This window comes from Adiantum capillus-veneris, chromosome 17, assembly GCF_014529385.1.
Source record: "Adiantum capillus-veneris isolate H3 chromosome 17, ASM1452938v2, whole genome shotgun sequence".
NCBI lineage: Eukaryota > Viridiplantae > Streptophyta > Polypodiopsida > Polypodiales > Pteridaceae > Adiantum > Adiantum capillus-veneris.
The window spans coordinates 119,725,314-119,737,544 of NC_140947.1; the positions used below are offsets into that span (position 1 = coordinate 119,725,314).

At 41.7% G+C, this 12,231-nt stretch overlaps 1 pseudogene; it reads left to right on the forward strand.

Moving 5' to 3' along the window:
• The first annotated feature begins 10,141 nt into the window (after positions 1-10,141).
• The window catches only part of LOC147437973 (large ribosomal subunit protein eL8y-like), a 39,170-nt pseudogene continuing 37,080 nt past the window's right edge, over positions 10,142-12,231 (forward strand).

Here is a 12,231-nt window from a genome sequence, read left to right on the forward strand (position 1 = left end):
CTGTGAGGAAGATATAGACCCTAATATTGCCTATGGGATAGATGTGCTTGAAGAAATTCCACAATACTACATGGAGGACTATTGGGGACAAGTCAAACGTGTCTACAAGTAGTTGCTCTTGCTGCAAGAGGCCAAAATATCAATTACACTGCTAAGAGACCACCTCTTCAATGCTATGAGTGTGGAGGTCCACATCGTGTGTCCGAGTGTCCTATTAGGTGACAAAAAAACGCCACATTAATGCAAACCAATCAAGCGAGCACGTCTATAATGCCAATACTCATGTGTAATCGATGTGGCATAGATCATTTGATTGCCCAATGTCCAAATAATCCAAATGCACTGAAGATCACGCCATTAAACTTGATTTAGGTTATCGAGGAGCCATCACAAAGTACACATGTGGTACCAGTAAACATACTCACACGATCGATGCTCCAAAAACAAAATTATATTCTTGAGGAAAGAGACACGGCATCAATTGTCCAATCTCAAAAAAAGAAGAAAACACGAAGGAAGAGATCGCAAAAAGCATCGAAGTCAGACCCCAGCTCAAAGACCAACATAGGGATTGGTGATGACCCCGTATATATGAACGACGTTGAAGAGGATTCTGATTTAGGTGAAACAATGGAGACCAAAATGACCACTAAGATAGAAACCAACAAGAAAGATCTTCATGAGCCACAATGGCCAGGATCCAAGAAGAAGATAGAAACTTATCCAAATCCTACAGAGGAGATCGAGCGAGTCAAGCAATTAAGGAGTTTGGTAGAAGATACCCAAAGGGATCTAGAACCAGCACCTAAGCAGATCCAGATTATAGACATCGTGTTCCCTACGCAACAACAACCTCACCAAGTCCATAGACCCTGAGCCATACCTAGTGTCATCTAAGAAGAAAGTGACTTAAACTCATGAGAAAGTGGGAGTACTCACTTCTTGATGGAAAGAATGTTTACAGAGGGACTACCTGATCCTCTCAAAGAAATGGATATCCCATCTTCCCCACGTCAAGGGGCTGAAGCCCAAAAGGTGTCGTTAAACATTGCCAAATTGATGGATTTCATGTCTTCAAAAGTTAGAACCACCATCATGTCCAAACTATATAAAGACCCTGAGCTAGTCTCAGCTCTTCGAGCTTTCCTCAATGGAGAACTGAAGTTTGGGCTACCACAATTTGCATAGATGGATGGAGCTGGGGAGATGCCAATAGAGGAGGAACACTTAGATCCACAACCCAACCTAGATGAGAACCTTGTGATAGAAATACATGTTAACAAGTTGGGACAATACTTTGAGGGTGATGAATCCAATGCGACCATACCAATCACTTCTAAGGGATTAACTGTGAAGGGAATCCTTGATGGTGGCGATGGGGTTAGCATTGTGACTAAAAATTGCTGGGAAACTATGGGAAGACCTCACCTTGCCACCACAACCATAGTAGTGAAGATGGCCAATGGGTCTATTGTTAAACCTATTGGGATGCTAGAAGATCTCAAAATCAAGGTCTTTGGACATAAAATAAGAGTTACTTTCATTGTTATGGATTTATCCAAGCACACTATGGCATTTGAGATGATCTTAGGACGTCCTTTATGAGGGAAGCAAAAATGGTGCATGATTGGTATAAAAACCATGTCTACTTGAAATTCCAAGATTCTGTTATTCGAGTGGATCTTGTAACTGGTCGAGCACATCCCCTAGGAAACAGGTTTATAATTGATCATAGATCTGACACCACAATTCACTCGGCCCCATTGCAGTACTGTTACACGTGTAAAGGGGACAGTGATGTTGGGGAAGATTCTCCTTATATGGATGTACTACTACCTAGGATGACTCAGTCAGACAACGTGGATTGGGTTCACTTAGCAGCAACCATAGACACTTGGGGAAACAGGGGGACGACTTGGGTAACACCTGAGGGGGAGGAAATGCCACCACTCGTACCCTTAAATATGCTAGAAGCAATGCATATAGCTTCTGACAAGACTCATTTGAATATAACAAAGAAAACATACAAGTGGGTCCCTAAATCTTCTTTAGCAACCATAGCTAGTGCTAAAAAACAGAAGCCTTGTAAGAAACGTCCCACCCGCTCCAAGAAATGTAAGGAAACGTAGCGTTGGATTCCTACGACTATTGGAAGCCCAAGGCTACTATCAAGGAAATGATCAAATTTGGGTGCCAAAATGTAGATTGTGTTCTTACCTATAACCTGACCCATGTGAACCCAATCTTGTAGCTCCAAAAAAAATTGACGATCATGGAAAGAACAAAATCAGAGAATGCTACACACCCACTCCAGAGCTAGTTTGGGTACCAAAGAAAAAAAAATTTGTTCTACCTAGCTCAGGAAGGGGGGAGTACCATGAAGCTTCTAGTTCCTCATGTAATGCATCCATAGAGGTAAAAGCTTCTCCACAGCCTCCACCTACAATAGTGGACCTCCATGAAGCTACAAAAGAATCCACACCTCCCAGTGTTCAAGAATCGCCTGATGAACCACTTCAAGTTCGATCCTAGGAGAGTACCTTACCACCCTTGCAACTCGACGAGGCCCCTAAAGTAATAGAAAACTACTGGCAAAAATCCTCACCTATTACCAACTGGAACAATTGGTTTCAAAGGGTGACGAGCACATTTCAAAGAGTATGACCTACCCAAGGAAGGAGGGAAGTCTTCATTCACATCAACCTATTGAATTATTTCCCTCTTACCCTTCTTTCCTTGACCTCTCAATCACCAATCTTAGGGAATGTATATATAAAGCCTTATACTCACGAAAAAGAAAAATAGTAAAGAGCAAGAGCAATTAGCAAACGAGTATGCACAATAAAAGTCAAAACATTGACCCAGACCTACACATTCACATCCGGTACACTGAAACAGAAACCTATGTCATCAAACACCTTTGGTCCTCATCACTCGAGTGATGGAGGGTAGGTAGGATTAGTACGATAGGAGTGTTTCTGTTTTAGAGTTTAGTGATTAGCAAAGTTCTTTCACTGATGTGCCTCCTAGAGGTATTCTTTGTGTTTCCTTGTGTGTACAGGAACATGTTGCAGTTGTAAGGATTTGGACCTTCATGGAATCTTTATCTCGACTCACTCTTCAAATCAAGCGCGATCATCAACACAAAGAGGTGTTTCTTATCTATTAGCATTGCCCCTTATCTTTTTTGCATCCATGTTTGTCTGCTTTAATTGTAATTGGTAGCATAATATTCAACGCATTTTCTTAGTATCAAACATTAAATTCAATGTAATTTTTTGTCATAAGCACTTGTCTAGGTTTTAAAAAACAAGCAGTCCGACTAACCTAGTTTGACCAAGCTAGGCGTTAGAGATCTTCTCTTAATACCATGGGAAATGCCTTCCTAATCATCTATGGTTACTTAGGTTCTTAATCCGATTTAGGAAGCATTGTGTGCAATGTACCAGGGCTTTCTAGTGGACTTAGTCCCTATTGACCTTTAACTTAAGTATTATAAAGGGAGTTCACTAGTGTGATGAGCCTAGGGAGGGTAACAGTGTTCTATGACCCCCCAAAGTTACAAAATTAAAATGCTAAAAACGAGCAAACAAACAAAAAATCAAAGTGCCACAACGTAAAATCTTAAGCTGGAAGAGAAATCTCGGCTTGATTTGGTACTTCACTCCCATGTATCGCCTATGGTACTAGAGTCCTAGAGGTTCCCAGTGTGGGCGCTTTTCCTTGAAAAGCAAAAAGCCCAAGGCATACAAAATAAGCACACACATCAAAATTGAATCACTGTGAAAATACTTTGGGGGGTCAAAAAAAAAGGAAATAAGTCAGGCGATGGTTTCATGAGCAATTCCTTTTATTGTAGCTTAACTACAAGGTCTTCTAGGTATAGCCTCTATTCAGCCCTCGAACATGAAAAACTTGGCTCTCATGATTAAACAACTTAATTGATCAGAGAAAATTGAGAAGATTGCCCATGGTATTAATAGTCGATCTTAAGTGCCTTTCGACCCTTAAATTAGCGATCCTAGACTTGTTTAATTTCTTATCTTTACAACTGTTTATGCGTTTGATTATATTGCAATTTAATATTTATTGCTGACAAATGGTTTAAAATTCTGTTACCAATCAAATTGTCCGTCTACAAGTGCATATTCTTTTTAATTGTATATGAGAATGCGATTACTGTGCCAATGTTGTTTGATTTTGTAGTGATTGAAGAAGGCTAAGGACACTCATCTCAAAGGCTCTTCCACCTCGATGAACGAGCTTGCACTCAATAGCTTCCGAGGATGGAATCTACATCTAGGAAGGGGGGCATGTTAACCCTCAAGCACATTCCTATCACCTACGATAGACGCCGTATTATTTATTTGGTAGAGTCAGGTATCGAGCTTGTTGGACCAATAGGAAAAGGGTAAGAGTGATCGCCAATGAGGGTGCACTCTAACAAGAACATTCAAGGGTTAGTTGGCTAAGTATGGGTGCCCAAGTGTGAATGGGGCGAGCTCATATAAAAGTCACCTAAACCTAAAAATCGCTCATTCTTTCATTTGTGCAATTGAACAGTGCTCTTGCTCCATCTCCATCTTCTTCTTCTTCATCTGCTTGTGTGTGTGTGTGTGTGTTGTATGCGTGAGAGAGAGAGAGTGGGTGATCGAGCATTGCGACGACGGCACGACGATGGTGAAGCGGTTGAGCATGGCGCAGTGGAAGCTCCTTCTTCTTCGCGGCGAGGAATCGTACAAGAAGGCGAGCGTAGGGTGGTGAGTGACACACCCTTGCTCTCTTGAGCTTGCTAGATTAGTCTAGTTGTGTGCTTGGAGCCATTTGTGGCTTGCACACAGTGTATCGTTAAGTCCCTTGCATTGACACGTGCGACAGATGCGCATAGGTGCCACACGGATACCCATGTTTTCTAAGACAAGTTGTCTTGTGGTTGATTGGAACTTCTCCTCTGTTGGAAATTCTCTTCTCCAAATTTTGCTTCGTTGAATATATCTTTGATCAGTTGACCCCTTGAAGTAAACTATGTGTTGTGGACAAGTGTGTCAGCAAGGAGATGTTTGTCCACTGCATCCTCCACCAAAACCCATGTCTGTCTCACAAAAGTTTGCAATTGCATCTAAGCAATAGTCCTCTCGTATATTCAGCTCATGCATAATATCCGTGAGGAGAATGTGGTGAATGTTGTCGGCCATAGCAAAACTGGGAGTGCAACTCAAAGGCAAAGACACTTCCTCATTAGGGCTTTCTTACTTGCTTCCAAGTGTTGCATTTGCAAGAGAAGCAAGAGTTAAGCCTGCATGGACCTCAAAGATAAGGTCATGTCTTGGGATGATTGGGAGAATGAATTAGATATTGAGATTGCCCATCTCCAAAAAAGAATCAATGAAGGCTACTACTATTTGGAACAACTCCAATCCAAGATTTACAAATGCTTTGGGATGTTATTTTTGGTTTGCTGGTAAGGGTCACTCCATATGTATATGTCTCAGACTATGTGATGTCGAGTCCTTGTATATGTCAAGTTACGACTAATGTTTTATTGAGGTAAAGTCCTTGTATATATCAAGCAGTAGCCTTGTATATGTCAAGCTACTGCTGATGTAATCTTTTTTCTCTTCTTATATAAATTCCCTGCACTGCATGGAGAGATAGGGCAATGAAACCTGCTACAATCATCCCAGCAAGCATTAAAGATCAGTTATTGTAATAGTTACATCGGGGAGGGGGAGGGGGGGGGGGACAGAGAGAGAGAGAGAGAGAGAGAGAGAGAGAGAGAGAGAGAGAGAGAGAGAGAGAGAGAGAGAGAGAGAGAGAGAGAGAGAGAGAGAGAGAGAGCTCAACTCTGAAACGAGCACTCCTCAACATATTCTCTCGAAACCCAATCCACCTCTTCACATCACACTTAATAGAAGGTGGTGCACTAACTTTGACAGGAAGCAATGGTGTTTTAAGTTCCATCCATGAGGCCATATGGACAAGCCAAAGGTCTCTTCAGGCTGGGTTAAACAATGGGATTTTTTGTAGATGTGGAAGATCTACTGAAGTTGTTCATCACCTATTCATTGATTGTCAATTTAATAAGCATGTTCTATCTCCTCCTAACAAATTGCTAGGCAAACCCTTGTCCTAGAAACAATGGCTTCTAGGTGATAATATCGGCATTCTCTCTGAGGCCTAGAACAAGGCCCGTGCGGACTTTTTATGGCCACTATGGAAACAAAGAACCATTTCCTTTTTTGAAGGAGTTTACCAGGCACGTAGCCTGAAAGTGTTGTTCTCTAATTTTTCTTTGCAAGAAAGACAAGCTAACTATGCAAAAGTTGCGGTTTGGAGGAGCAGGCTCATTATCTTTAGGAGAATCATTGCAGTCTTCCATTCACATACTGCTTACTTGCCTACTCTCCCTCTTAATGAAGAAGAATCCAACACTTTCTCTGGCTAGATTGAAGAGTGCTGCAGGAAGGTAGCCTCACAATCACTAAAGTTGAAGATGCAGAGAGATTCCTTGAAAAACTTCATTATCTGGTTCAGGAAGTGCACCCAGACATTATCCCTCCTCCTACCCTCAATGGATTCCCCAATGCTGGATGAACTTTGTATCTTTGTATCTATGATCATTAGCCAGGGATGTTTTTTGCGTGGTATGACACTTACAGTACACCCCTCCTTTTTTGTAATCATCATTGTAGGCCTCCTTGCCTACCTCATTTGTAATATCTTAGTTTCTCTTTAATATAATTCATTGCGCCTCACTGTTTTAAAAAAAGAAAAAAAAACTCACTTTAAACATGCTACTTATAATTGTTGCAGACAAATTGGAGAATCGAGGAATTGCTCTCACAACTCTCTATACACATTCCGACTATGTTAAGTAACCTCAAGAAATATAAAAAGTATTTGCTTATATACAACAAACAAATCGGAGAATTGCTGCAAAATCATATAACACTGTCCATGCAAGTTCAAGCAAGCTAAGGCAAGGTTCAAGCCAAAAACAGAGATCTATTAAAGCAGAGTTACATCAATGCATGGAGAGATAGGGCAATTAAACCTGCTACAATCATCCCAGCAAGCATCAAAGATCAGTTATTGTAAGAGTTACATCGGAGAGAGAGAGAGAGAGAGAGAGAGAGAGAGAGAGAGAGAGAGAGAGAGAGAGAGAGAGAGAGAGAGAGAGAGAGAGAGAGAGAGAGAGAGAGAGAGAGATCTACTCTGAAACGAGCACTATGAGCAAACGTAGAGAGAATCAAGATTACAAACGTACACAGGTCGCAAATAGGAGGATCAAAAGAAACAACCACCACCTCCTAATTAAGGAGTCTTACCACACACCGAGCGAGTTTTTCCGAGCAAAGACAAACCCGAGCAAGTTTGTACGCAATATAGTAAATTTTATCATCAAGTGCTCTCTGGACAATGTGACACATGGTAAACGTTCAAAGACAAATTTTACCATACAATGTGACAACTTCAAAAGTTCAATTGAAAAAATTCTTTCAGAAAGATTGAAGATGCTGCTCCTTTCCATTTTGAATCATTGTTTGAAAAAATATGGCAGATGTTAGGAAGGCCATAACATCCACCACACAATGGGCACATCATCACCGGAATATGATTTACATCTCTGGTCATGTGGAATATTCATTTGCCACCAATTATAAGAGGCGAATTCGGCTCCAATCTATGAAGATCATAGGCATGCCATACCCTAAAAGGTGGTCCTAGAGCCTTCTTCAAATCTGGTACGATAGTTTCAACAAGAGGGAAGGTCACTGGAGTGACTTTGCATACTAATTTGTTTGCAACAAATTAGTCTGTTTTGAGCTTGTGTCTGCTCAAGATAAGTTTGTATCCATCAGAAAGAACAATGCTAAGTGAGAGAAGATAGTAAGATCTCTCTCTCTCTCTCTCTCTCTCTCTCTCTCTCTCTCTCTCTCTCTCTCTCTCTCTCTCTCTCTCTAAAATAAGAAACAATATCACTATCATTGGCAAAAAATTCACTAAAAACCATGCCTTAAGTGTTATTTTAAGGGCCAAAAGAAAAAATTCCAGGCTAGTTTTGAGGGTGGCATTGAAGGAAACTGGCTAAATTTGGAGGATTTTAGTGTAAAACTTGGTATTAAAACAAAAAGTTAAGATATTCAATGTTTTTTTTTCTGTTTCTTCCTACAAAAGGTTTTGATCTTCCTCGCAAGATCCTCTCACTCTCTCTCTTTTAAAGTCAAGAGGATAGAGGATCCTTGGAGCACCATTACTTTTCAAGTCATATCCAAAACTCCTATTAACTATTTTAGTATTCAGACCTCCACTCACAATTTTAATTGGTATGGATCTTACAATCATTCAAATTGTCTTGCTAGAAAGTGGATGTTTACAACATGACTCCATCAATGCTGATGACTAGCCTGTCATACAGATATGACACATCAATAGGATAGAGGATCCTTGGAACACCATTACTTTTCAAGTCATAATCAAAACTCCTATTAACTATTTTAGTATTCAGACCTCCACTCACAATTTTAATTGGTCTGGATCTTCCAATCATTCAAATTGTCTTGCTAGAAAGTCAATATTTACAGCATGACTCCATCAATGCTGATTACTAGCTTGTCGTACGGATATGACATATCAAAAAGAAGCTAAACTATAAACTATCAGATAATGGCTTGACCTAAAACCCTAGTCAACAGGCAGCATGGGCATGTTTTTTTCCCCAACGCAGCAGTTTAAGTCTTCTGGTGCAAACTGGCTTAGACAAAGCAGAAAGCCCCATCAAACCAGACTTTTAGCATGGTTAATAATTGAGCCACTTGCAAGACATTGAGACAAGCCCTATAATTCTCCATTTCATGTACATCATTCCTCACAATTGAATTGGTATGATCAACAAACTTTTGGAGGCACATTTGCTTCATAGAGCCAGGTACGTCTATGGCAGTGAGTTTGCCCTACTGCATAAAATCTTTAACAAGCCAATCCAAGGCATCAGATGCGATAGCATATAGCAAATGAGAAAGTGGGCACAGGAGCGATAGCATATAGCAAGGCATCAGATGCAATAGCATATAGCAAAGGAGAAAGTTTTTTGCAATTTTGCAGTGCACTCATCAACATCATATCTAATAAGCAATAAATTATTATGCTCTTCGAATGTTGTACGCTGGTGCTAGTACTACTACTTGTAGTCAACTGAAATATTGGCGTATGCAGGAATCATATCATAGTAGTGCAAGCTGCTGTTCATGCCTCCTGATTCTTCGCAATATCGGATGGTCAATTAGCTCTCGCTTCCTACTTGCACCTGCATGATTTATTACTTCACTTCTGCTGCAATGCTGCTACATCTCCTTGGAGCTACGTCACATTAACCGACTCTTGCGGACACCATATTCTGCGATGAATCGATTATGAGAGATGTTTCTATTTGTCTGCAGATCATTCCGAAATGCTTGCCTCATAAATTTTCAAACAGGTTATCAACAGAGCTCGACAAGGAGTGTGACTAAAGCCAAAGGCTCATCATACCATGACTTGCACTAGTGTCACACACTCTGCTAAAAGTGCAACCAGCTAGTTGCACCGAAGCCGCTGGCTTAATTACTTGAGAATTATAGTCATCTTAAACTTTTCTGCTCCACTTTGACGTTTACTCGTTCTGCCCCTTGTCGTCTTCATCACCAACAGCCTGATTGCATCAATAGAAAAACCCTCACTTCTCCTTTCCAGTGTTCAGGAAAAATGTGTCTCAGCTTAATATCATGCCGTTTTCAATTTCCAAAATGCCGGTTGAGTGCAAGGGAAAAATGAGAAATTCCACTCCAAAATAGAGAAAAATAGTGTAAAAACCTAAGAAAGTAACCTAATTTTCTAAATTTTCCTCTTGGCAAATTCAAGGAAAGGCATTTTGTATGACTAGGAAAATGTTTTTTCTCGAACACTGCTCCTTTATCTCTCTCTCTCTCTAGAGAGAGAGAGAGAGAGAGAGAGAGAGAGAGAGAGAGAGAGAGAGAGAGAGAGAGAGAGAGAGAGAGAGAGAGAGAGAGAGAGTCTTAGTCGTGACTCGTACAAGCATCTGTAGGACCAAGAGGGGTTAAGCACTCATCCATCGGCTGGAGTCTCACTGTAAGCGTTCGCCATGGCGGGGACAAAGTTTCCGGTACGTGCAACAGCGGAAAAGAAAAAGACCCTAGAGAAGGTGCAGAATTCTTGGTTTGAGAAGAGGCCAGAACAGTTTGGCATAGGAGGAGCATTATATCCAAAGAAGGACCTGCACATATTTTTCAAGTGGCCTAAGTATGTTCGCCTTCAAAGGCAAAGGAGGATCTTGAATCAGTGGCTTAAAGCTCCGCCTGCTTTGAACCAGTTTACCAAGACTCTGGATAAGAACATGGCATCTAGCCTCTTCAAGATGCTTATCAAGTACAGGCCAGATGACAAAGCTACCAAGAAAGAGCGCCTTTTGAAGAAGGCTCAGGCAAAAGCCAAGGGGAAGACAATTGAAAGCAAGAATCCTATTGTTGTGAAGTATGGAATTAACCATGTCACGTTGTCAGGAGTTTTTGTGAGCAAGGGATTGCGCATATGTTCATACACATGCATGGTGCATCAAATAAAGGATTGCCCATTTTCTAGAGCTAGGTGGTTATGTGGGGCCCACATGTGTACAGGTAGGACAGTGTGTACATAGTGCATCGATTTTCACTATTACTAGTACCAGTGTGTTTTTTCTATAATAATGAGGAGTTGGTAGTGCGTAAAACTTCTCGAGGAAGCTATCCGCGGGCCGACGACATGAGGTAAGGAGGTGCGTCAGATGGCATCTAGTGGCGTCAGGAGGGCGAACGGGGTCAATATTTGCACGCGGATGAGGACGGACACAACGTGGGTGTTTTCTTGTGAGAGTTATGCACAAAGGTCATCATTAGGACCACTTTTTGGGGCCACTTCACGTGGTTGCGAGACGCATTATTGAAAAGAAATGAGTGCCAGGTGTGCGGATGATGCAAAAAGGTGACAACTATGCACTGCGAGGTCAGTTTTTGGCCTGTTCGGGGTCTGTTTGAGGTCATCTAAAAGGCCAAGGGTGCCCAACTAATAAAGCTAAGTGTGGGAACTGAAAAAACAGAGAGAAGACTAGAAAAAACGTGGAGAAGAGAGGAGGAGCAGCCGCAACTGTGTTTTTGCTCATTTTGGAGCCTATTTTGGCCGTAAACTGCTCATCCGAGGTCGGATTTGAGCACTTTGACATTGTAGACTGGGGTTTTGGTCCGTTCCGGACGCGATGGCGCTGTCCATTTTGCCAAATTCCCCACTCTTTTCCTGCTGTTTTTCTGTGTAAGTTTCTCCTATGAATGAAGCTTCTTCTCCAATTTGTGATTGTATCGGGCTTATTTTACCCATATTGTGTGAGCTATTTGCCCCATTGGTGTTGGCCCAAGCTCATTTGTATCTAAACATCAGAAATTCTCCTTTTTTGAGCTGAGTTTTTTGGGTGTGTGTGTGTGTGTGTGTCTGTGTGTGGAGTGGGCAAGTGGATAGTCTCTCTCCTCTCACTCCATAGGTGTGTTCCCTGTCTCGGCCAGGTGTGTTGTGTAAGCCGAGTGGTGCCCCATAGTGTGTGTGTGTGTGTATCTTCCCAAGAGTGTGTGTCGGGTTGTTATAGAGGCGCTGTGTGTGTTTTCATCCCGCTCACATTCTTTTGGTGCCCCCACGGAGGATCTTCTTCGAGTACCTTCTGCTTCGAGCTTCAAGCTTCGTGATTCGGGATTACAAGTTGCAGGTTGCAGATTACAGGTTACAGGTTACAGGGACATGTACAGGTACAGGTACAGGTGATTCACACAGGTACAGGTAGCTGGAGTACAGTGATATACTAGCAGTGGTGTCACTTGCAGTTGTTGTGGGTATGCATCATTTAGCGCCTGTTTGAGCGCATTGTCTGCTGGATTGTACGTTACTTGTGGAAACTGCTATTGTACGCCTTTGTGGAGCCATACTTGGTTTTATTTGGCAGTCCCAGCCATTTCTGAGACTTGGTCTAGAAGATAGTCATTTCTGAGACTTGACTATACGCGATTTGCATTAGCCTTCGTGTGAGGGTCGATAGCATGAGGTTTTATTGAGCTGGGGGATTCTCAAATGTGGAGATCCTTTCGGTGATACAGGTAGCTGGAGCACCTTTTCGTGACCTCGTCATAGGCTATGTACTAGTGATTCCTATTTGAT